This window comes from Ursus maritimus, unplaced genomic scaffold, assembly GCF_017311325.1.
Source record: "Ursus maritimus isolate PB19 unplaced genomic scaffold, ASM1731132v1 scaffold_5, whole genome shotgun sequence".
NCBI lineage: Eukaryota > Metazoa > Chordata > Mammalia > Carnivora > Ursidae > Ursus > Ursus maritimus.
The window spans coordinates 53702975-53728274 of record NW_024426663.1 but is presented as its reverse complement, the minus strand read 5'-3'; the positions used below and the strand labels follow the sequence as shown (position 1 = coordinate 53728274).

General features: G+C 51.7%; 1 protein-coding gene across 5 annotated transcripts in view; it reads left to right on the top strand.

The window, feature by feature from the left end:
• The window catches only part of PURA (purine rich element binding protein A), a 121416-nt gene that overhangs the window by 75798 nt on the left and 20318 nt on the right, over positions 1-25300 (top strand). For all 5 annotated transcript variants that reach the window (XR_005832512.1, XR_005832515.1, XR_005832514.1 and 2 more), the window contains one exon: positions 3457-3678. The gene's annotated coding sequence lies outside the window, so the exon portion shown is untranslated. The remainder of the gene's footprint in view (positions 1-3456; positions 3679-25300) is intronic.

The window sequence follows — 25300 nt, the reverse complement described above, 5'->3', positions numbered from 1 at the left end:
AGGTCCTTTCTAGTGGTCTTATCTTGCAGGACTGCTTCCTGAAAGCGCAGTCCCTGCTCTTCTCACGGTATGACTGAGTGACCGCTGATGCTGTGCTTTGGAGCATGTCTTGATGGGGACGCCGGATAGCCGTGTTCAGTGCGGTCTGTTAGTGGATCTTGGCTGCTGCTTGATTTGAGCTTTCCCGTCTGCAGCTCTGATTTGTCTTCAATAGTACGACCTCCAGTTTACATTTGGCCCTCGGTGTAACACACTCGGGTAGTAGGAGGGCTTGCATCTCACCTGACCAAATTGATAAGGGAAGATGTTATACCTTGAATTTAAAGCGCATTTGTGTTTTGATTACACTGAGTGGTTTGTACTAGACTGTGTCAGTGTGAGGTAATCTTTTTTTTACTTCGGTTGGCTTGTATACCAACTTGGGACTCCCGACTGATTCCCACTAGGGGAAGTTGTGCTTTGCAAATGCCAGCTTCAGGATCTTTGATCTCAGCACAGTTGCTGTTTCTGTGATTCTCCCTCTTCTCTTACCGAGATTTTTAAATTTTTATTTGTTTTTTTTACTACTTAGAGGAAAATGAAGATAGGTCCAGATTTTTATCCCTTTAAGGTGACTGGGTGTCTTGGGAACAAACGGACCCAAGAGGGCGGGAGGCGTGGCAGCTGGAGCCCTGCATGGTTTATGTTCTTTCTAAGCGCCTCTGTGAGCAGCACATGGGATTTTCCCCCCCTAGACATTAAGTGAGTCCTCAGGTAGAGGGAGAAAGGTACATACCAAAATTGAGTGGGAAGCGTATTGAGGGAGAAGGAGAGAGGACACATCCTTTTGGAGGAGTTTCGAGGGTTTCAGAGAGAGAGACCAGCACAGGATAATGGGGAATAGATGCAAGTAGATGGATCCAGGAAAGACATGAAACGTTGAGGACTGAGGCTGTGATATCGTTCTTTGCACTTTGTTCTTTTTCCCTTCTCAAGGGCAGTGTCTGCAGAGTTTGGTCCAGACCTTGCTAGAGTGAGACTGACCATTACTGCAAGGTTTTGTTGGAGCAATCAAGATACAATAGAGTTTTGATGGGATTAGTTCAGTTCAGAGGAGCCCCCACCCGCTGCACTGAATTACTGGAAAGCTAGTTATGACGGCCGTGTTCTGCTTCTGCGACTTAACAAGTAAATAATGGAGCGGCCATTTGGGGGACAGGAAGGGCCGATGAGATTGATTTCTGTTTTAAACCAGGTTTTCCACAGCCTTCTTGGTAGAAGACAGGAAATGCAGAAGTGGTTTGGGGTTACATACGTGTCCCCAGATTCGGTGAATATTGCAGTGTTAGTCACCATGAGCCTTTGCGTTAGGATAAGGAGCAAGGCCATTCCCAGGTCAGACTGCGATGCCATGCGGGCCAAGAGCAGAGAAGGGAAAGAACTCGAGGGTTTGTTTTTGTTTTGTGTGTTTTTTTGTTTTGTGTTTTTTTTTTTTTCTCTTTCCAGAATCCCTGTTAGGCCTCTGGAAAAATAAGTCTCTAAAATGAGGGACAGAATGCAGATGTGATCAAGATGGAGACCTTCAAGCCATTCTGATTCCATATTATAAAGTTTCAGTTTCTAATCACCTCCTTCACGCAACACTCTCACCTCCTCCTACTGGTTTAAGCCCCTATTCCTGCCCACCTGTCCTTTTACCACCTTTTCTAAAAATCCCTACGCTGTTTGCCTATTTAACCAGGTGCCCAGGGGATGGGTTTGAGCCATACCTATCTCTGTACCCCATTACCTAGCGCAGCGCCGGCACGGTCAGCACCGTGTGACTATGTGCTTGCCTGAATGTCACTCGGGTTCATTAGCTTGCTTACTACTGGTTCCTAGAACTGGAAATTCTGTAGAGATGGTTTAGGTTAGGCTAGGTTTCTGCCTGATTTATGAACCGTTACGAAGTCTTCTGGAAGCGCTTTTCTTTTTTTCTTCTCTGCTTTTCTGAAGCGCCTCTTCATCTTCGGGCGGGCTTCCTCAGGGCTGCAGATTGGCTGTCAGCAGTTCTCTAGGCCGTGTCCTTGCTAGACTGTGTGCGCTCAGGTTACGGGGAGAGGAAGGGCGGGAGTGTGTGAGAAGAACCCCAAGCTTTTAATTACCAAACCACTTCAGAACCAGTCCCATTGGCCAAGGACTGCCACTTGTGATTGACTTAGTGCTGGATTCCTTGTACCAGTCCTGATGAAAAGGGGGAGAGAGTGACCTGGGTTGGCTGAGGTCACCCGGGCTCATCCTGGAGCTGTTATGGAGGGAAGAGTGGATGGATACCTGACCGGAAATCTGACCGCTGTTATGAAGGGGGATATGGTTGTTGTGCAGGCAACCTGCAAAGTCCACTGTATTTTAATCTGGATTTTCCAAGGAACCTTACTTTATGGGTATTTTATTCTTCGGATTCCTATAGAGTCACTTACAAATTTATTGATTACTGTGATAAGAAGGAATAGTGAAATTACTAAATTTTGACTATGAGAGTCTGCCTTCTCTTAACCTACTGTTTAGTTGGGGATAAAAGACCCCTGAGTAGGTAAAGAGTTAAACATCAGTACCGCAGACGGGTTACAGTACAACGCAGCATTCATCCGGGGTATGTACTTCGCATTCCCCAGTAATGCTCTTAATCAGGTCATTGTACTGCCCGGCACCGCAGGGCTTGCAGAGACGATGGAGAGGAGATGCTGGCCCTGCGACTTCAAGGCCAATCAAGAGAATGGTTAACACGTCTTTGGGGGCTGGGAAGCAGTGGTCTCCCTGACAAGCAAACCACCAAGAACAGGCACCATTAAACACAATTGTGAGGGCTCCTGGTGAGCCCTCCGGAGTCGTGAGAACCCGGATGATCTGAGGACATGCTCAGTGTCCTGCATAGAGAGCTCTGCCCTCTGTCCAGTGAGGACTAAGCACACAGCTCAGCTGCTGAGAGCCGCGGGTCTCTGGTCAGTCACGGCAGTAGTGCTGTTTGTTAGAAGATTCCAGTGTGGCCCAGGCCTGTTTTTTGGAGGATTTCTCTTGCCGGGTTAGCCCCCAGTGATGGGACTTACAATTAGTGCTGTTACACTTGCTGCCTTCTTCCTAGAGCTGTGCACTCACATTTGTGGACATTTCAGAGAATTTTTTTAAAAAATGCTGTTCTCGTACCAGGCATAATGCTAATAAGCTCCAGGGTCATGGTGATGATCCACAGGTGATTTGATCCCTGCTGCCACAGCCTGTAGTCTAGTGAGGAAGGCAGGCAGGAGAAGGCGAGTAAACAGGTACAGAGGATATCTGTCAGTTGTGGGAATGGTGAGAAGGAAACAGTGGGCAGAACCAAAGGTTTACAAGAGGTTTGTAACCTTTAAGGTGTTTTGTAAATGATCTCTTGAGTTGAAATTTTTTTCCTAATGATTTCCACAGATTAGATGAAAGTAATTTTCATTATTTGTCTCTTAGGTACATTCTGCAGGTCCCTGATGAACCCAGGGAACCCTCCACCGTATCCGGGCCCTGGTCCGACGGCCCCGTACCCACCTTATCCACCGCAACCGATGGGACCAGAGGGCTACCCTCCAGGACCTATGGGGGGCCCCTACCCACCTCCTCAGGGGTACCCCTACCAAGGATATCCACAGTACGGCTGGCAGGGCGGACCTCAGGAGCCTCCTAAAACCACAGGTACTGGGGACGGGGCCTGTGTAGATGTGGGTGTGCCTGGGCACAGCCCCACGTCAGCAGAGCAAATGTTTGCATGTTTTCTTCCGCAGAGAAGGAACTCGGGCGTTTGTGTGTCGTGGTTGACTTTCCCAAAGCTTGGTGACTGCTTTGGATGGTTTCTTACTCCTGAGAAGTACTTTTTTTCTCGGGAGGCCTGAGTCAGTTCTGCCTGCTTTGTCTCTGATCCCTCTGGCGCTGATGACTTCCAGGGCGACGTGTTTCTGGGGGTGCCTTCTGGAGTACTGCTGGGGGAAAGTCCCAGGGGGGTCTTGCTCTGGCAGCCAGTTTTGTTTTTTAGATTTGGCCTGTCGAGATTATTTGCTCTCTCGGTTTGTTGACCCGCAAGTCATCCTCTTGCCCCAGCTGTTGGGTTGATTTTCTTTACTGCTGTGTTTTCGTGATTCTCTCACACCTGCTCGCTGAGTATTCAGCAGGCCTATGAGTCGTCCTCGTGCGCCAGGACAGTGCTGCTCGAAGTTGGCTGTGCGGACAAGTGCCAGTCTGCAGACGGCTGTGAGAAGTACAGAGAGTGAGACTAAACAGTGAAGAACTTTTAGAGCAATTGGACATGGCGGTGACATTCAGGCAGGCAATGGTGCGTTTTACAAAAAGGATCAGTCTGTGAAGGATTAGAATGGAAACATCTTGAGAAGCGCTGTGCTTGGTGTCTGGGCGACTGTTAGGACTGTTCTGTGACTTTCTGGTTTGCAGAATGCTTGCTGTGTTCTAGTGTCTTCAGGTTGTTAGAATAGCTAATGCTTACGGAGTGCTCGCTCTGTGCCCCGGGGTCTCCTGAAAGCTTTCTTTACAGTAACATTGGGTCCTTGCAACAGTCCCGTGAGGTTATTCCCACTTTACGGTGAAGTCATAAAGTCACAGAGTGGAGTAATGACGTGGGTCAGGTCACCCCGCTAAAAGGGCAGATTCCAGATTGGAATCCTGATGGTTTGGCCTCGGAATCTGTACCTAGAGCCTTTTTCTCCAGGGGGGTGGTTGTAGATTTTTATCTACGATTGCAGGTGCATCTCCAGTGAAGTGCAAGTGTCTAGTCCCTTCTGTTAACGGACACCTACGTGGTAACTGTCGCTGTTTCAAGGGAGGGAAGGTCTTCTGAGCTGCTGGTAGTCTGCGTCTGGTAATCAGTAAGGACTTAATAAGGGTGTGTGGAATGGATAGGTACCTGGGGTACGTGGCTAATCTAAGCAGAACCTTAGTCTCTTTGTGGTTCAAAGTTCATTTTTTTGTACTACAGAAATTGTAGTAAAAAATACCTTTGTTTTTCTCTGGAAACCGGTGTTTTGGGAACTACGTGATGGAGGTAGCAGGTGCTTGTGCACATGGGGCTTCCCAAGGGTACGCTTGCAGTGTGTCGGGGCTCCTGGGATGATATGTACTAATAATAACTGTAACAATGAGTATTTCCTGAGCCTGGTGCCTGCTGTTGGCCTCGTGTAACCTCGCCAGGAGCCCTGTAGCTTTAATCCCCCATTACAGAGTTGGAACCCGGGGCTTGGGGAGGTTGTGTGTCAGTTACCCATCGTATAACATAGCACCCCGAAACCCCGTGGCTTAAAGCAACAGTGATTTAGTCTCATGATTCTGAAAGTTGGTTTTATGTCATCTCTCCTGGGGTCACTTAGTTCAGCTGTCAGCTTGGCTGGGGCTGCAGTGTCTCAGGACGTCCTCATTCACGTGAGTGGGGTCCTGGTTTACCTCCATGCGGCCTCTCTCTACCTGTTGTCTGTCATCTAGCCTGGCTTATTTACATGGCAGCTCACTTCCAGGAGGGTGAAAGTGGAAGCTGGCCAGCCTTTTCGTGGGTAGGCCCAGAACTGGCCCAGCATCACTAACCCATATTCTCTCGTTCAAAGCAAGTCATGAACGCGGCTGGATTCAATGGGAGGGGAACTAGATGTCATCAACACCCCCCACCTTTTTTAGTAACAACTTCATTGAGAGATCATTCACGTACCATACACTTAACCCATTTCAAGCGTACGATCCAGTGGTTTTTACTGTAGTTGGAGTCGTATGAGCATCACCACTGTAATTCCAGAACATTTCATCACCCCCAGAGAAACCCAGCTCCATTACCAATAGCTCCCATTTCCTTAACCCTCCCCCTCCATTAGTCTGTTATCTCCGTCGATTTGCCTGTTGTGGACATTTCTTATAAGTGGAATCCTACAACAAGCAGCACTCGTCACTAGATGCTACCGCCGTGAAGTGTGGGCTTTTATGACCGGCTTCTTCCACTTAGTGTAATGTGTTCAAGGTTCATCCGTGCATAAGCATCTGTCCGTCCTTCATTCCTTTGTGTCCCCAAATACTATTCCATTTTATGGCTACACCACGTTTTCTTTATCCATTCATTAGTTGACGGACACTTTGCTTGGCTATTACGACTAGTAAGTAATGGCTATTACCAACATTTATGTAAAATTAGCTCCGTCTCCGGAGGAACAACATGGGAACGGGGAGCCGGAGGAGTTGTCAGTGACCGTCTTGGCAGACACTTCACCCCACTGCACTCTGCTCCCAACAGTTCACGGCATCCCCAGCCCTCCCCGTGGACAAGATCTGTCCACCCCCTTCCCAGACCACCACTGTCTCGTCAGTCGTCATATCCGCTTCAAGTCCGGGCTGTCGTCGGCATCTCGACGTAGGCAGGGCCGCTTCCCTGCCATCTCCACCCCTCATTCCCACTCTGCCCCAACCCACACGCCTCGGAGGTGACACAAAATGTCGCTCTGTGAAGCTTTCCCTGTGCGTCCCACCCCTCTGGTAGACGTGACCAGTCCCCCGTGCTTCAGCCGCACCCCCAACAGGCTTCTTTCCCAGCACCTCCCCTCTCGGAGTTCAGTTCCTTTTTGTGTTGTGTCTGGTCTGCTAGTGTAGGCGCTCGCCACTGGTGGGGAGTCAAGACAGCCCGGAAGTGATAGTCTCAGCCGGAAGTGTTAACCAGCAGCAGAGGGTCACCAGAGACCTGAGTAAAGTCTCCACAATGATGGATGGTGACCAGAACGGACAAAAAAGGGACTCTGAGGGGACAGAGGCAATGCAAGGACCAAAAACCCTGTTTGAAAAGGGGAGAAAATAGGAGAAAATACCTCTAATAGTTTTAGATACGTGGGAAGATAAATCCTAATGAAATAACTAGGGATGCTATATGAAAAGGAACTCAGGAAACAAAAGCATTTAGCCAAGAACCTGAAACCCACCTCAGCCCGAGGAATTAGGTCCAGAAGACCCATTCAGGTAGTCGGATCTTGCCAAACCAGAATCGAAGGCATTTTGCCACAGGTGGAGGGGTCGACATACTGCTTCATAACCAACCATCCCAAGTTAGAGATTCTGTAATGGGGCAGGGCTTGGCTTGAAAGTTCCATCTGTGCTCCCCATGCCATCTCCGGGGCTGGAAGTTAGATGATAACTGGGGTGCTGGGTTGACTGTGTGTACGTTCTAACCTTGAATGAGCCTGACAAACTATCCTCCAGGCTTTATGTTGATAGCATGTCTGAAAGGGTACTGTCGGGCTGGCTTGCGTGTGCGGTATGGAGAAGCTGTGCGGTTTAGCAGAACCTTCAGAAGGGAGAGGGGGATGGGAGGCCAGGGGCAGTCTGACTGGTGGCCGGAGGGTCAGAAGATACCCACACTTAGATGCTACCATCTTTATTTTTTTCTAATTTAAATTTTAGTTAGTTAACATACAGTGCAATATTGGTTTCTGGAGTAAAATTCAGTGATTGGTCACTTACAAGACCCAGAGCTCATCACTAGGTGCTACTGTCGTTATGTGTGTTCCAGACCCATCTTGGGCTTCTCCACTCTTACTGGCTTTGTTTCCCCCTCTCGTTTCCCTTTAAGGTTTAATTGAAGTTCAGCCATATTCTGTCAGCTGTTTGTTTCAGCGAAATCTTGTACTTCCCGTTCATCATAATGAGTAATTGTTCTTTCAAATCCTAAAGACCCACAAAACCCCACACCTGATGTCTTTCCTTCCCCCCTTTTCCTCCACATGGCCTCTCAGTGGGGTGTGGCTGGGCATCCTCCCAGCACAGCAGCCTCGGGTAGCTGGGCTCCTTCACCCTTCAGTGTCCGTGTGCAAAGGTGGAAGCTGCCAGGCCCTTTATTTATTTGTTTGTTTGTTTGTTGGCCTGCCTGCCTTTAAAAGAAAGAAAGGAAAAAGAAACTAACTTCTAATTTTGACGCCATTGCAGACTTAGAACAGCCTTGCAGAAATAGTACAGATGATTCTCTGTACCTCTCACCCAGATTGCCCCAAGCCTCACATCACTACCCTGTAATGATCTGCCAGGCCTTTTCCCCACCCAGGTCCGGAAGGCTCGGAATAGCACTGCACACTGCATTGGTGCACACAGCCACGGGTCTGTGTAGCCGTGACTCGAGGGGAGTGGAGGAGCCCCATTGCAGCCTGGCGTCTGTGTTGGGCGATCTTTGCAAGCATTACACCAAGTCCCTGTGGCGATAGGTGGACTCCTGTTCAGTGAGGCATTCTCACTACCACAGCCATTTCTAGGTTCTCATGACTGCCTTAGTAATGGAATGGTTTAAAGTGAAAAACACAGCAGTATCTCTAGTCTTATATCAGGAAATCTGTCTATTGAAGGAGGGTTCTGTGAGTTGGTTAGAAAGTAGTGAAAGAGCGTTTTAAAAAATTCTGTCACCAAGATTAAAATGACACCCCCTCAGCTACCTCCCAGCCCCCGCAGCAGCGGAAGTCCTCAGAGGATCACCCAGGTTAGTCACCTGCCAAGCTCCTGGCCAACCTCAGTCACTGGCCCTTTCCGCTTAGCCTGAATGTGGCCTCAGTATCCTCCTTACCCCGGCACCCTGGGCAGCCACTGGGAATAGGCTTGAACTGGTGGATGAGATGAAGCCATTTGCCATTCCTTGCTGGGCTAACCCCCTCTTTTTAGAGAGATTCAAACCGAAGCCCAGAGAGGTTTAGTGACTTGCCTAGGGTCAGCGAGTTTGGGATGTAAGTCCTGATTCCAAGCTAAATGCTTTTCCTTATTCAGTCCTAGTGCTGTGGTCCATCAGATTCCACGGCAGTTCTCGAACACTGCCTCAGGAGAATACCTTCTTTGCAGCCCATTCCCGTCTCCCTGCTGCCGCCACCACCTCCAGCCCCCACAAAACAAACACAAAAACCTGGTAGCTCAGAGCAGGGTTATCAGCTTCCTAGTAGCAGAGCGAGGGGAAGTATGATGAATCTACAAATCCCCTGACCAACACCAGGACCTGGGCCGGTTACCTGACCTCCCTGACCCTTGCCTGCCTGCCCCGCCTTGGAAACCTCACAGTGGCTGTCTTTCTCTCCTTCGTCCCCGTCTCACCTAAGGCGGTCCTGCCACGTCGCATGTGCTCAGTAAATGTGTGTTGGATGAGTGGCAGCAGCACCATTTTGAAAGGTGGTTGTGAATTCATGCGAGTTTTCCAGGTCCCTTTACCTTGGAGCCCCTTCCCATGCTGTTTACCTCCTGGGAGTCCAGATACCAGGGCTTTGTACATGTTCTTCTGGGTTCGGACTGTGGTATCTGGCAAGGTATTGATTTAAAATGAAATAAATTTGGGGCGCCTGGGTGGCTTAGTCGGTTAGGCTTCTGTCTTCAGCTCAGGTCATGATCTCAGGGTCCTGGGATCGAGTCCCAAGTGGGCTCCCTGCTCAGCCCAGAGTCTGCATCTCCCTCCGCCCCTCCCCTCCACTCATGCTCTCTTTTGCTCTTTCTCAAATAAGTAAAATCTTTTTTTAAAAAATGGAAAAAATTCTATTTCAGCATAGTCCTTGGGATGTCCCCATGGAGTTCAAAAGCCCAATTGGCCTTTGAACCGGGTTTCTAGGCCTGTCAGTCGGGAACTCAAAGTGACCTTATTATGGTTCTTTGTAATTTGAAGATGCAAAAGGGGAGTGCCTGTTCCAGGAGTGCCCTACTGGGTCATTGGCCAACCAACCCGCGAAGCTCAGAGTGGCCTCTCCTTTAGTCCAAGGTCAGCAGTTGGGGGCAGGGTGGCGATAGAATGGCATATTTCTCTTTCTGGACGCTCTTCTTGGTGTGTGACACTGCTCTCATCAGTCGTCATGAGGATGGAAGGGGAAGGAATTTAACGGTCTGGCATCTCTGGCTGATTGGCTGGGGGTGTGGAGTTACAGCTTGGCTTGTTTGAGCCTTTTATGCTTTTTTTCATCAGAAACTCCGATCAGGCCCTTTCATTGCCCTGGGAAGCCTTTCCAGCAGAGATAAAGTCCAGTCAGAACCTTCTTTGCCAGGTATCAGATGACAGAATGTCCCAGCAAGGACGCTGCATGGTGCCACCGAACACCGCACTGCTTAGGAATCCAGGTGGAGTTTCTGGTTCCCTGGGCTTCCGGTTCCTTTTCTGTAAAATGGGGATTACAGGACTATGAGGAAGAATAAAGCAATATTCCTTGTACAGTTTATGGCACATTGGCTTGAGGAAGTTAGTACTCTCCTTTGGCCCACATGAATTTTCTGAATTTTTGCTTGGGGGTGCATAGGGCGGTGAGGACAGGAAGCTCTCAGGGGCCGGGTGGGGCAGCCAGTTGCTGAGTGTCATTCCCCCGCTGCCCACGGGCCTGAGGCAACTGGGACAGCTCTGAAGTCGTCCTCTGCAGTCACGGCCACAGACTTGGTCTCCCTCCTCCTGCCATCTGTTTTCTGCCCAGACCCCCTAAGAGCTTCCCATGTCCCTCAGGGTAAAAGCCAGAGTCCTTCCAGGGGCCAGCAAGGCCCGCTCAGAGCCAGCGGCGTCCGGCACGCTGTGCCCCCCACCCCCAGGCTGCCAGCCGGGGCTGTCGCGTTTTCTCAGAAATCTACACACCTTGTGGCTTCTTTTGGCTCGTACTCAGCAGTCACCTAGTCAGAGAGGCCTTCCAGCTGCTTCCCCTCGCCCTCCGCCTAAATGTGGCACCCCTCCTGGGCCCTCTCTGTCCTGCTCTTCTCATCTCCCTCCCCACGTCATACTCTCTTGTGTTGCTTGGCTGCCTTTCTCCTCCCGCCGGGATAGAAGCTCCTCGATGGCAGGGCCCTGTGTATGTTAGGTTCGCTGCCCAGTTCTCTCCCTACGCAGGTGTCTCGGGAGTCCTTCTCCTTCAGGCCTTCCCTCTGGTTCCTGCTCCTCCTCTACGCTGAATCCTGGGAGTGGCCCTAAGGCGCTGCTGCTAGTTCCTTGAGTTGCTGCCGTGTGCCTGGCCTGGTGCTAAACACTGATTCTCCATTTAATTGGCCCGACAGCTCTGTGCGGCGGGTCCTGTGAAAGGAGAGGGTTTGCCCAGGTCCGCGCTAGTGAGTGCTGGAGCAGACCCTCTGCTCCTGGCTCTGGCCTGAGAGCCTGTCCTGCGCCGACACCACTTCCTGGGCTCCCCCCCCCAGGATGCAGGCCGCTGTCCGTGGGCTCTGCTCCCTTGCTGCCTTCAAATCTGGCTGAGGTCCACCCTTGGCATACCTTGTGCCTCTTTGGTTCTTCCTTCTTGGCCTCTTAGTTTATCCTGGTCTCCTACATCTTCAGTGGTCTTGCAAAAATATTCCTTTATATTTTATCCTCAGTTTCTCTTTGTTCAGTCTATTTAACCTTTGTCCTTCCTTTTGCATCTCTCAGCCCATGTCCTGGGTCATTCATTTGAATCTTCTGATACCCAAATGGCCTTTACGTGGAATTCCTTGGAATGCCCTTAGGTTTCAACATGGAACTGAGCCAGCCTCGTTAAGACTTCAGCCAGGCCTGTCAGAATTGAGAAGCTTGTGTGGTTTCTGACCCCGTAAATGGGTTTAGTCCTATATATGCTTTGGTCTGAGGAGCCAGACCCAGTGGCCAGAGGATGGAGGCCTCTAGAGAGGGAGGAGGAGGGACCTGAATAAGGAAGGGATAGGAGATGGAGGCAGTCCGGTCCCCAACCCAGCACTGTAGCTGGTGATTAGTAGGACTTCCACAAGGTCTGGATGAATCCTCGGGACCCTTGCAGAGGAAAGCACACCACTGGAGATGGGAGAGTTGGTTGTGTTGTGATGCAGCCTCAACGGGGCCCCTCAAAGAGGGGAAGATGGGCTGCTTATGGGTCCTCCTGGGATTTGTGGCTCTGTACAAGGGCTCTGACAGCTGTTTCTCTCAGCCATCTTGCAGGCTCTTTTTTTCGTCTACCCCAGAGAGGACATAGGCCGTTATGGTCCATTGGGCTTCAAACTTGCTGGTCCTTGCTTTGGAGGGGAGGCCGTTCCTTCTCTTTGCAGTGTTCTGTTGGCTTCCATTTAGTTCGGACGCTTGGTTACTGGCCTGGGTTTCTCCATGATAGGCCAGAGGTTTTGATTGAACTGAGGATAAAGACGTTTTGGTCGCAGCAGTTTCCTCCCCAAACCTTTGGATATGCCACAGTAGGAACTATACAAGTCAAAGGTTTATACATTTCTTTTATCCTCCTTAATCGTTTTCTAGTATTCTTAGAGTAAAGGCCAGTATTCCAAAAGCCCTTGAGGCCCTTCATGGTCCAGATTCTGGTTCGGTTCCTCAGCCTCCCCAGGCCTCTCCTCCCACATGGCTTTTGTAAATGGTATTTCCTCTGAGTGGTTGTGAGAAGTCTCCTCACCTCTCTCAGCTCAGGTAACCCATTAAATCCTTCCCATCTTGCTCATGTGTCAGTTCGGTGGTGCTGAGTGCTACCTTCCACCCCTAGTCTGGGTCAGCTCTCTATCCGCCATTGAGTTGTAATTTCGTGATCTTGGATCTAGTTACAGAATTAAGGTCTCCCATCATAGCAGAGACTTCGTCTAATTTGAGCCTTTGATTCCCTAGTAACTTCTTGTTGACTCATTAAAGATGAGGATAAGCTTTTTAAGCTTATTTTAAGAATAAGCTTTTTAAGCTGTTCCGCTCTGGGCTTGAATTTGCAGAAAAGACTGCACTACTTTTCCCTCCCTCACGGTCTTCATTTATGTGCCTGGGTTCAGAGCAGAGCAGTCATTGTGTCGCAGGGTTGGAGCTCCGTCAGGGCACTGGCTGGCCGTCAGCTGTGCGAATGATCAGAACTGAGAGATGGGGATTTGAGTCATTCTTGCCTCTACCTAGTGCTCGCCCTCACTTCTTCTCTGGCCCCTAAACATAGTAACAGCTCATGCAGAATTTTTTTTTTTTAATACCGCACATAGTCCAGATAGAGCATCATGTGAAATCATTTTCGCATTTTTATTTCCTAGGCAGTTCTTGCTAATGTGCGCGTGTCATTTGTGCCTGGCTGCCATCGTAGCGCGGAGTCATGCTGTATTCTGTCCCCTCTCCCTTACTTTGTCAAGAGGCAATTTTCCTATATATAGGGCACAGTTTCTCAACTTCACAGTTGACATGGGGGCTGGATAAGTTTTTTTAAAAGATTTTATTTTTATTTTTTAGAGAGGGAGAGAGAGACCGAGAAAGAGGATGGGGAGGCACAGAGGCAGAGAGAGAATCTTAAGCAGGCTCCACACCCGGTGCGGAGCCCGACGCAGGGCTCCATCTCACAACCCTGAGATCATGAGCTGAGCTGGAATCAAGAGTCGGATGCTTCACTGATTGAGCCACCCAGGTGCCCCTTAAAGATTTTATTTTTTAGGTAATCTCAGAATCCTGAGATCAAGAGTCCTATGCTCCATGCACCGAGCCAGCCAGGCGCCCCCCTGGATGATTTTTTCGTCAGGGGTCGGTGGGGCTGTCTCCTGCCTTGTACGAAGCTTAGCAGCATCCCTCACCTTTATCCACTAAATGCCCGTCGTAGCTGCTCAGTTACGGCAACCAGAACGTTTCCAGACAGTAGCCAATTTCCTCAGGGCGCAAATCACCTTCCTTTGAGAGCCACTGGGTTGGAGTTTGCATAAGGAAAAATTTAAGTTGCCTCGTGGTGGCAAAGGCCTTCCTACTCCGTTTCATCAGCAGCTGAAAAATACGTGGCTTTGCCTGGTGGCCTGCTCGGGAAGAAGGCTCTGGGAACTTGGAAGTGTATAGAGCTCCCTCTCGACTTCTGACTGGACAGTCTGTTTCTGAGCTTCTTCTCAGTCTGGGACTGGAGCATCTGGGTGTTTGATACCAGTCCCTCTATTAAAACCAGCAGAAGCGTGCCTGGCTGGCTCAGTCAGGGAGCATTCGACTCCTGATTTTGGTGTTGTGAGTTCAAACCCCACTTTGAGTGTCAAGATTACTTACAAATAAAATCTGAGAAAAGAAACAGGAGAACAAGAAGAGTTTGAGTCCCGTGGTCCAAGTTTTAAAATAATTTAATATTAAGTGTTCATTATTAAATAGTAAAGACCAGCTGAATAATAGAGCTAATACCTAAGTGGTTACTATGTGTCAGGCACTTTTATATATTAACTCATTTCGTCCTGGGAACGACCCTCGCAGGTAGGTCTTTTATTACCCCCATCATACAGATGAAGACTCTGAGGCATGGAAAAGGCTGACTTATTCTGGTCACCCGGCTAGGGGTGGGCAGCGCTGGGATTCAAACCAGTCCAACCCCAAAGCCCACGCCCCTCAGCGCCTACCATTTACTGGGGGGCTGAGAGCTTGCGGGACGTGGCTTCGGTTCTTGCAGTAGTCCTTCGGGCTACGTGGTATGTTCCTGCATTTACAGATGTGGAACCAGGGTTTTGGAGAAGTTAGGATGTCTTGCCCCTGGTCTCCCGGGCAGCTGACCCAGAGCTGGACGTGCTTCCCTGTGTCACGTGACCTCCCGTGAATGAGTAAAAAACTTTTCTACCGTCATCTTCCTTTTTCCCTTCTGTCAGACACTAAATAAATGTGACCGTTTCTAATTAGGTTTTGTTCTTCAGATGCTTTGTCTCCATCATCTAATTGAAACCATACAGCAGTCCTGGTGCTTTCCCATTTTAGAGACGAGGAGACTGAGATTCGGGGAGAGGAAGTAACTTGCCTAAAGTCAGAAAGTAACTCACTGAGCCATAAATTGAACCCAGGTCTGTCGATTTCAAACTATATTCCTAACTTTCATGCTCTTTTGCATTCCATTAGGAAACATCTTTAAAGTATGTCAGTTAGCCATAGCATTAATGGTTAGCAGGGGTAAAGGAGGTGGGCTCCGTGGGTAGGACATGTTCTTTCTGGGGGCACTCAGCTGCAACTCTCTTCTGTTCACGAAAGCAGATGAGCTTGGCCTTGAGTGAATGTACCGGGCTCTTGGTACCAGCTTTGACTCTTGTTTCAACACTTGCGACTTCGGTCTTTAACGTGACAGATCTGCCGAGCAGCGCCCAGCGCTTCGATGCAGTCCCTCTAGTGACTGCTGTAGGTGCCATGGCCCTGGGCCTCGTGCACACATTCTGCTCACAGAGACACTGGGGGGACCACAGGCTCCTAAAGATGGCCTCGGATTTTTCCATTTTCTTGGATATTGAGATGCTTTCTGGTTTGGTCAAATATTTTATGCAAAAACACTCTGTTTTGCCTTTTTGACAGCCTTGGCCTCCCCAGCTCTCAGGGGTAACGGAACACAAGAAGGCAGCTGCTCTTTGCGGATGTAGTTGAGCGAGCTGCTGTGGGGTGTGCTCGGTGTCCGCTGACCGGGACCTGGCTGGCCAGGGGAACAGAAGGTGGTGAGAGTCTCAGCGGCTCCCAGACCAGTTTGCTTCGTTGTTCTTAGCCCCTTCCATCCTGGTGTGGCCTGGGTTTTCTGCCTGAAGACTGCTTTTACCTAGTCCTGAAACATGACCTGTACATTCACTTCACCTCTTTCAGAAGCTTTTTAAAGTTATGTTGATATAAACAATGACGAAATTGGTTTGGTGGGCATAGGAGGGAAAACTACTTTGGGGAAAAGGCATCTAGGGAATTTGGAAGGTGCAGGTGGGACAGCGTAGGTCAGTCTCTAGGATTGGAGCCACGACCGTGGTGTTGGGACCTCCCTGGGAGAGTGGGGTCACCTAGAGTGACAGGGATCTTTCCCGAGAACAAACCCTTCCAGGTGGTAACTAGGCATTCGCAGTGCTGGAGGGGCCGGCCGCACGGCTCTGGCCGTACCCCCACCGGTGTGGCTCGGCGCCTGTAGGGACCTGGCGCTGCTTTGCAGTGGTCGCTGTGTGGTTAGCCGCGGGGGGAAGAATCGATATTCTGCTTATATTGTGGTTCCCCAGGGTTGTCCTAAAAAGCAGGACACGACACAGGATGATTAAAACTAAAATGCTCCTAGTGAAGACAGTGAGGATCGGTGTCCACGTCATTGGTTGAGGGCTTCTCCCAGCAGCTGCTGCACTGGGGCCGTAGCAGGCCCGGGGGCCAGGAGAGCGGCTTTGCCCACACCCCGACTTAGGGCGTCTCTGCCACACCCCAGGCTGTTGCTTCTGGGTTACACCCTGGTTCTTCATAGAGAAACATGGCCTTGGTTTTAAAATAACTTTTTAAATTATAGAGCTAGCTCTTCCTTATAGAAAGTGAGTAATACTGGTATTTTGCTCTCCAGGGATAGTAGTTAACATTTTGGTATGAATCTTTTGCCCAGTGTTTAGTTTTTTATGATGCAGCCCTTGTTGAAATTCAACTAGTGTGTTAGTCTCTGTTCAGGGAATGTATTGGCAGCTACCTGGACCATAAAAGTGTTGTTGGGTATCTGGTTTTGTTTTTCTCCATTTTCAGTTCCTCAAGTCCTGTCTGTCCTCAGCTGCATGTCCGCCCGATAGGCTGTGCAAGTAAGTGTTCAGTAGGAGCGGTGATCATTTGTCACCGAGGGCTCCATTTTAAAAGAATTTTATTTTATTTTATTTTATTTTATTTTATTTGAGAGAGAACAAGCAGGGGGAAGAGCAGAGGGAGAGGGATAAGCAGACTCCACGCTGAGCGCAGAGCAGAGCCTGATGGCATGGCTCGATCCCAGGACTCTGAGATCTCGACCAGAGCTGAAATCCAGAGGCCGACGCTCAACCGACTGAGCCACCCAGGCCCCTGAGGGCTCCATTGTAGACGACAGTCCCTCACTGCTGACTTGATGCAGGAGTGCCTCCCCCCCCCAGCCTGCGCAAAGTATTGTTTTGAAAGATCGAAGTTTTACAGGGTAAAACTCTAGCATATAGGTTGCTTTTCCTTTTTGCCTTTTATTTAGTTCATAGAACAGCAGCAGTGATAATAGCTACTGTTGTCTGTTTTGTGCCTGGCACTGTGCTAACTGGTTTTCAAGGAGTTCGTCATATAATCTTCCTAACGATCCCAAGAGGTGGGTTATTTTATTGTCTGCAGTGTTCAGGTGAGGACACGGAGCCCCAGAGAGGTTAAGGGAATTGCATCTTCCTTAAATGGACCATAGCAAGCATCACCCCGGGACCTGGTGACCCTGTATCTGGAGGCGGCCCTTGCGGAGTCCGGGAGTGAAGAGGACCCTGCCCCTGCCCCGTGAGCTGAGCTCGCAGTTTGCCAGGGGCTGACGGACCCACGGAGACACACCAGCGAATGGACCCTCGCAGTATCTGTAGCCTGCCCCGGTCTTCTGTCCCGGGCTTGCCGGGCTCCCCTCCTCCAGCAAACAGTGACTTTCTTGTCGGCTCTCCCGGGAAGCCTCCCCAGCTTGTGGGAGGAAGGCCAGAGCTCTTCTGCCTGTGAGAGACCAGTCCTGCTCCCCGCCTCTTCCTGCTGCCGGGCTCCATGTCTTTTCCTCATTTGATCAAAGGTGACTTGTATGTCCAGGCTGAGGTCCTGATCGGAAGGTGGCCCCCTTTCTAGAGATGCCCTTGGAATGTAAAGGCTTTCTGAAGCTGAAGAAGACAGAGCCCTCTCCCACTGTACCCCGGCCCGGCGTGCACGTGGGAGCACACGCTGTCCTTCTAGGATGCCCTGGGATGCGTGTGTGGTGCACAGTCCCAAGCATCTGACCCTTCTCCCAGGAACACACCTGATTAGAGGCCATAAATTGGGGGTAGCCTGGGAAAGATTTCACTTTCCTTAGGGAGAAATTGCCATTAGACTTTATTTTTTGTGGTGTTTTGGTTCCCTCTGAGCTTTTCCATTTACCTTTGAGATGCCTCCCTTTGGTAGCCTGGGATATTTGTAGCCTGACGGATTTTAGAGAGAGTACAAGATTGTGTTTGAGTTGTTCCTAACGGGTGAAAATGGATTTTTGCTTTTGGGTGGGGTGTGTATCATGGGTAGTTTTATGAAAGATCAATACCTGCCCCTCCCCCACCCTCACCCCCCCAAAAACCTGTCCGACTTCCCTTGGGCAGCAGCAGGTAACCACGAACTCCGCGAGGCTGTGGGCACGATGCCCTGTGCCTGTAGGTCTGAAAGAGAGGCTCCCGAGAGGCCTATCCGGGGAAAGCGTCTTCCGTGGGGGCTGCTCTCCTGTTGTTTGCCAGCCTCTGGACCCTGAGCTCCCTTTCCTCTCTTGACGCCAAAGGTCTCCTCCTGGTCAGCTTGATCCCCTCAGGGATAAAGTGCCTGGTTCCCGTACCAAGGGCTGTTGTCAGCCATTGCAAGAAAGTTAAGGCTAAGCGAGTTCTCTTGAAGGGTTTGAGCTGAGGGATTGACTCCTTCCTTAAGAGCTTAAAACTCCTAGGGTCTTCGTATTTTTCTTGGGAACACTTTGCTGTTGCTTCAGAGAATAGCCAGCTAAGTCCACACCCGCAGCCTGCGTGGGTAGTGCCAAGGAGAAATAGATGTTGCTTTTACCCCATTTCTGTGTCCCTTGTTTCTTCTTCCGAAAGACTCCTGTATAAAGGAAAAACTGCCTGTAGAATCTCCCTACTGGCTTTGTATTAGGCCTGTGTTGCTCCCAGGTCCTCCAGAGTTAGGGAGCCCTGCCTTCCCACCTTCTGACCTCTTGTCTTGGGAGGAGTAACAGCAGCTAACAAACTGAGCACCTGCTGTGTACTAGACCTTGGCATTTGTGGATTAACTCGTTAAGTGAGGGCATAGATGCTATTAGTGTCCCCATTTTGTAGGTGAGGAACCTGAGCCTGGGAGAGGTGGTCACACCCTCTCAGTGGCACCAGAGTGGACCCCAGGATATCCACCTCTAGGGCCCCCTCTCCTCTTTGCAGCATTCCTTGGCGAGCTCCTAGGCCCAGGAGCGATCTCTCAGTGCTGCTTGTGCTGTGACCTGGGGAAGGGGTGCTGCTGTCAGCGGTGATGGCAGAGCTGCAGGAGGGTTGAGTGTGCTGGGCTTAGCGTTTGCTGAGATGCTCCCGGTGGTGCTGTCAATAAACACACCACTTCGGGCAGCTCACGACTTTTCAGCGGATGGGGAGCAGTCAGGTGCCTTTGGTCATTCCTGACGCATTGGAGGCCCCCCCACGTGGTCACTCCATCTCCAAGGCTAAGCCCACTTAGTTTCCCACTTTAGGGTTTTCGTAGCAAGGATGAGCCTGTCTTTTCCGAAAATGGCAGTGGAAATTTTCCAGCAATGGCAAGGTGTTTGGTCGTGTTAGAGACTTTTTTTGATCGGGCTTCGGTAACAAGCTAGCTAGAACTCACCAGTTGACCACAGAAGGAAGCTGTTTCCCTGAACTCCAGCCCTGTCTCCAGGCCAGCGGCGTTGTAGTCACAGCCCTACGGGTCAGGCCACCCCTCCGTCTCCCTTTTTCCGCTGGGGGAGTCTCTGGCCTTACATTCACCAGATGTCACATGTCAGTGGGTGAGGACCCTTTATCGTTGGCTTTTGCATCGGTGTTGGCGTGTGGCAGGGTTACAGAACAGCAGGGATTGTTGTGGATGACTGAGTGACACACTTCTTTCCAGATCTGCAGGCATGACCGTGGTTGCTCTGAAACGGTGGGCAGCGAGCTAGGGAGGGTGGACAGCCATTAGAGCGAAGTCTGCCTTGAATCACCTCCCCACCTTCACTGAGGACGGTCATCCGTTCCATCCCTGACCTCAGAACTCACCTTGTCCTCACCAGGGCTCTCACCTGAGGTGCAGTCAGGTGAAAACACAGCTCTTTTACTTCTGCACAATTAAGCCTCGTGGAAGGAGGAAACAACTGGGGTGCTTTGCAGAAACAGATCTGCTGGGACTGTTAATCAGTAACATGGGAATCTCGTCCACGTAGAAGCCAGTTATGGTCTGTATGCCTAAGATAAAAACACACTTTGTGTTCAGTAAAAACGATATGGCAGTGTTTACCTTGTTCCAGAATGGAGCAAGTCCTGTTTGAATGAGACTCCGGAGGCCGGCAGTCAGCGTGAGTCAGACCGCATTGCCGATAACAGAACGGCCTGTGCCTGTCTCTGCCTGGACTAGGTAGGGTGTTGAGAAACCCTGATGATAAAGCAGCCATTTCTGAGACGATCCTATGTCCTTGTTCTGTTCCTCGCGCTGGTAGAACCCAACAGCTACCTCCTTGGCGATCTCTGCCCTTCCGGGCAGGTTCCAAAGAGCCAGTTCCCCTCAGAGTGTCCCTCTCCATTCTTTACTGTAACCCAGTGCCTGAAAACCAGGAAAATAATAATTTTGCTGATTTCTATTTAGCTTCCAAAATCATGACAGCATTGTCTTCTATTCAAGAGCCAGGGACATTGGGAGTTTGTGGTTTCTGATCTCTCTCTCCTTGCTTTGTTTCTGCGATTCTCTGGTTCCAAGCATCTTTCCGTCTGCTCAGCAGGGTATGAGATAACAGATCGCGCCTTAACCACCTTCCCTGCCATCCCCTCCTTGAGGAAGGGGGGAGGGGCAGAGGAAGAGGAGCCTGCCACAGGGACGTAGGGCTCCATCCCACGACCCTGAGATCGTGACCGGAGCTGAAGCCAAGAGTCGGACGCTTAACCGACTGAGCCACCCAGGCGCCCCAGGTGTTGTTTATCCATTCCTCCATCGAGGGACGCTGGGGGTGCTTCCACTTTCTGGCTGTCGTGAATATGCCGCTATAAACGTCGACGCACAAATACCCGTTCAGGTTCGTGCCGTCAGTTCTGACGGGTGAGAGTTTCAAAGCACAAGGAGCAAGATGTCTTTGAAGGTCAGTTTCTGATAAATTGCCCTTCCCCCCCTGAGGGCGAGGCTTGCGGACCGAAAGTGAGCCTTGCTCACCGTCTAATTTTAGACTCCGACTTAAGCACCGCTGGTCACTTGTTACATCACGCTTCATTTTCATATCTGATGGGCTTTTGCAGCGTTACAGTTCCAGCTTTGCGGATTACCTGTCCTCGACTACACTTGGCCACTTTGTGCTCGCGGAGGCACCTTGTCACTTGCTGGTGGGCACTGGTGCTGGGCAGCGCACCTTACTCTAGCTGGCTTGCTCCTGGGGTGCGGTCTCTTTCTGAGTTTGCCCCTCCTCACCCAAGTTGCGCTGGTCTTTTGACCTTGTCCCCGGATCTGGCTCCATCTTGGGGCCTAAAACCCTGAGCCCACGGGCAGCTGAGGCTGTTGAGGCCTCCTGTCTCCCTCCCCCCCCCCCCCCCCCTGTGAGGCACGGTATTCTCCCCCACGTCTGCTGGTTCTTGTCAGTTATTTTCATTTCATCCAGTTCTTGTGCCACATTTAGCATTATTAGAATTATATGTAAGTTTTTTCTTCCAAAAGTGCAATATTTTTCTGAAATAATACCTTGGCATTTGGCGTTGCCACAAGGACTGGTTTCCCTGCACCCGTTTAGACCTTGTCCGGGGGCTCTTGGCTGCTGGGGAGGTGCACACACCCGGAGGGTGATAGGCTTTTGCTGGATTCAGCTGTCCTGTCGTGGGGCTCGGTATCTCTGGATGCGACTTCCTTAGGCCAGTGTCCCTCTGTGTTTGCCAGACCAGGTCAGGAACAACGTGGCTCAGAGGAGATTCTCGGAACCCCATGTAGTGGGGACCATGCACCTTGGCGATGCAGAGGAGGACATTCTCTGCCCCCCTCCCACTCTTCTGAGGGCTATTAGCTTCTCCCCCTGTTGCGGCGCGTGGCTGCAGGGCCAGGAGGGGAGAGGATCGAACCATATCTTGTTGCCAGTGCGTTTTCATCTCTCTGGAGCCATATTACAGATACCACTACGAACCCTGCTTTTTTGCAGGTGCGGACACTGAGGTTCCGAGAGGCAGAGGGAACGGCTGAGTTGGGCCAAGCCACCCTGGGGCCCAAACCAAGAAGGAGGGAGGGAGTGTACATGAGTCTGGGTAGGGCATCAGTTAGGGTTAGGGTTGGAATCAGTACTTTCAAGGACTGTGGCTGTTTAGTCCCCTGATGGTCGCCTTATTTGGGTTTGTTTTAGACACTGGAGGATGAAAGGACAAGTTTGCCAGAGAGCAGATCAGATGCTTCTCAGGGTCAGAAAGACAGGGGTGGGGTGGTGGAAGAGCCGTCCACACAGTAACCCAACCTCAAGCTAGAACTCTGGCCTGAAGCGCGGGGAGGGGCCTGGCTAATGAATCAGGCAGCTATTCCTGGAGCTGACGTGAAGGAGAGGGGACACTCTACCGCCCTGGGGCAGGGAGAGAAGGAAGAGAGGTGGTTCAAGGAGTGCACACACAGATCCTAGAGGCCGGCTATACAGGAAGGCTGACGAGTGGCAGGTGCCTGAGAAACCCATAGTGGGGGTTCCTGCTGGGATGGGTGGCCACGGAGCCCAGGGCGCCTGGGCCTTCAGTTGATGGGATCACTAGGCATCGGCCTGACAGCCAGGATAAAGGTGTCTCTGGCCCCTGGATTACAGCCCCTGTGCTGCTGTCCTGTTAGTCCCCATGCTAGCCAGCTCCTCCTTTCATCCCAGACTTGGCATACCAGCTCCCTGCCCCTGGAGGCTGCTCTGTCCTGGGTCCTGCCTGAGTTTCTCCGAGTCCTACCTCCCAAAGATGTGACCATGTCCCCCTGACCCTGATTCTGGGCTCTGATGTCATGTGGTCAGTTGAGGCCAGAGGAGAAGTGGCAGGGACTGTGTATGCATGGGCTGGGGTGAGGGCAGGGCCTTGAGCTGCCTGCAGCTCCCCCTCCAGCATGGGTCTGCTGGAAATGGGGCCTGGCTCTCTTCATTCACCCCTGCCCTCAGAGTGGATTTGGGCCATACCCCTCCCTTGGGCTGGACCCATTCTGTCCTCCAGACAGCGAAGAGCCAGCTTACCTTAGGACCCTTTGCTCCCAGAGCAGCCTGTGACTCTGCCCCCAGCCTCTTGTTCTTTCTGAGGCTTCTGTCCAGAGTCTGGGTGAGAGCCCCCTTCTCTCTACCTGTGTGGAGCTGCCCGCGAGAGGCCCGCTCAGTCAGGGGAGGGGTCTGCCTGCAGGGTCATGGTCATGTGAAGAATAGTGATAACATCAGGGAGCATTGATGGAAAACTTTATGGTTCACTAGGCGCTGAGCTAATAAGCATTTTACGAGCCTGATCTCCTAATTTTCCCAGCAGCCTGTGGGGTGTAGGCTACCAGTGTTCCTCCTATATTACCGCAGTGGAAACTGAGGCTAAGAGAGGTTGTCACCTGCCCAAGGTTATGTGGCCAGTGCGTAGATGAGCCTATATTTAAATCCAATTTGATAATGTCTTATTAAAATCTCTGTTCTTAAATCCTAATTGTGGTACCTCCCACTAAATTGGGCCACAGTGTCTTAGGGAATTGTGACCTGGATTGGAGCAACAGCGTCGGGTAGGGAGGGTGTCTTCTCTGCTTCTCTCTGAACTTCCCATCTCCAGAATCTGATGAGAACCCCAGTGCCTCATACACACACATTCACACACACGCAGACACACACACTCACTCACACTTCCTCTGTCTCTCACTCTTGCTGCTGAACNTCAGGTTCCTGGGAAGAGCTGCTGGGAGAGTTGGCCCCCCCGGAGAGGAGGCGGCCTGAAGCAGGGACAGAGCTCTGTCAAGGACGCAGCTGGCGCCCCCTGCGGGCTGTGTCCCGTGCGGTGGAGCTGCGGAGCCCGCTGCCCTCTGGCCCGGGCCGCCCGCACCGGGCAGTCTGCCCGCGGGCCGGTGTTCTGCCCACCCCCTCAGCGGGGAGCGTTGCAGGGGCCTCAGGGCCGTTGTCCCTCTACCCTGTGAATGCAGCCCGAAGTGGGCGCCTGCCTCCTCACAGCAAACCCGAAGTGGGCGCCTGCCTCCTCACAGCAAACCTCCTCACCCAGCTTTCCAGAGACCGGAGTTCTGTACCCACCAGATGCACACCTTGGGGTTTGAAACCCAGAGGAAGTTCCCAGAGAATGAACACTTTCTTTGGATTATCAGTTATTCAGGCGCTGGCCTTTGCTGTGCACGTGCCTGGAATAGGAAGCCCTGGCCCGCCTCCCATGCAGCACCCAAGGTCTCCTGAGAGGGACTGGGATGTAGGAGGCCGACTGAGTCACCGCCGGGCCTGTCTGAGGAGCAGCCCTCCCTGTGGGGGCAGACAGGTGTGATCCGGGTCTTGGAAAAGCCAAGACGTTTGGCAGTGAGGTCCCAGAGGCCCTCGGGGGCTCGGGCAGCAGAGCTGCCGCCCACGGGCCAATCCAGACCCCTGGGACGCAGGCAGTGGCCACAGGGAAAGTGCTGGAGGAAGGAGCCGCCTGGATGCTTTGTTTTGTTAGAGAGGCAGGGGAGGGGCAGAGGGAGAGGAAGAGAGAATCTTAAGCAGGCTCCGTGCCCAGCGTGGAACCCAGTGCAGGGCTCCGTCTCACAACCCTGAGATCGTGACCTGAGCCAAAATCGGGAGCTGGGCGCTTCGCTGACGGAGCCACCCCAGCGCCCCAGGAGCGACGTGATGGGCCCTGAAGTGCGGAGCAGTGGGAGTGCGCTACGGGAGGAGTCAGGAGACAGACGTGTGAATGCTGCCTTCTCACTGACTTTGGACAGACCCTGTAGACTTCTCTCGAGCAGGCGCCTCCTCGGTAAAATGGGAGCACAGTGGTTTTTCACCTGTGCACGCACAGGGCTGTACAGGCCTCAGTCCAGAGGCGAAGACGGGAATGATGAGGGAGTCCGGAGCACTGGGCAGGGGCCTTGGCTGCGGTGGCATCCATCCCATGTCCCGAAAGGCAGAGCAGAAGTGTGGGGGGGATGTTTGCAAGATGGAGAGGCGAGCCCAGTGACCTTGTTGCCCGTCTCGAGAGGGCCAAGGGGTGCGGGGGGCACTGCTGTCAGGGTCCAGTGCGCCGGCACTGCAGTTCCTGACGCCACTGCTGAGGTAACAGGCTGGCAGGGGGTTGTGAATGGAGGGCTTCTGCTGAGGAAGCGAGAGGAGAAAGGGCATGATGTTCGCTTTCAGGGGTGAGCAAAGAGCAGAGCCACAGGGGTGCTCACGGGACCCGAAGATGGCCCCTGGAAGGCTGTGGAGTCCTCCCGGGTGCGCACAGGCAGGGACTGACTGTTCCTTCTCGCTCGGTGTCCTCTTTCTTTAGGCCTGGGCTCAGGTGGGCTTCTGACATCTGCCCAAACCTAAACCCAGACTTGAAGGGGAACAATGGAAGAGGCTGGGGTTGGTTCGGTGATTTCTGAAATGCCACCTGCTGGTGTTGCTAGAGGGGGAGGCACCCTGGCAGTGGGCAGCGGGGGACCAGGCGTGGGGCTCAGCCTCAGAATTATACCAGTTCAGGAGTACTCCCTGGTGTCCGAGCGCCTCAGAGGGAGCGGGGAGCCGTGATGTGAGTCAGCCGCTCACCAGGTTTGCTTAGACCTGACAGAGCC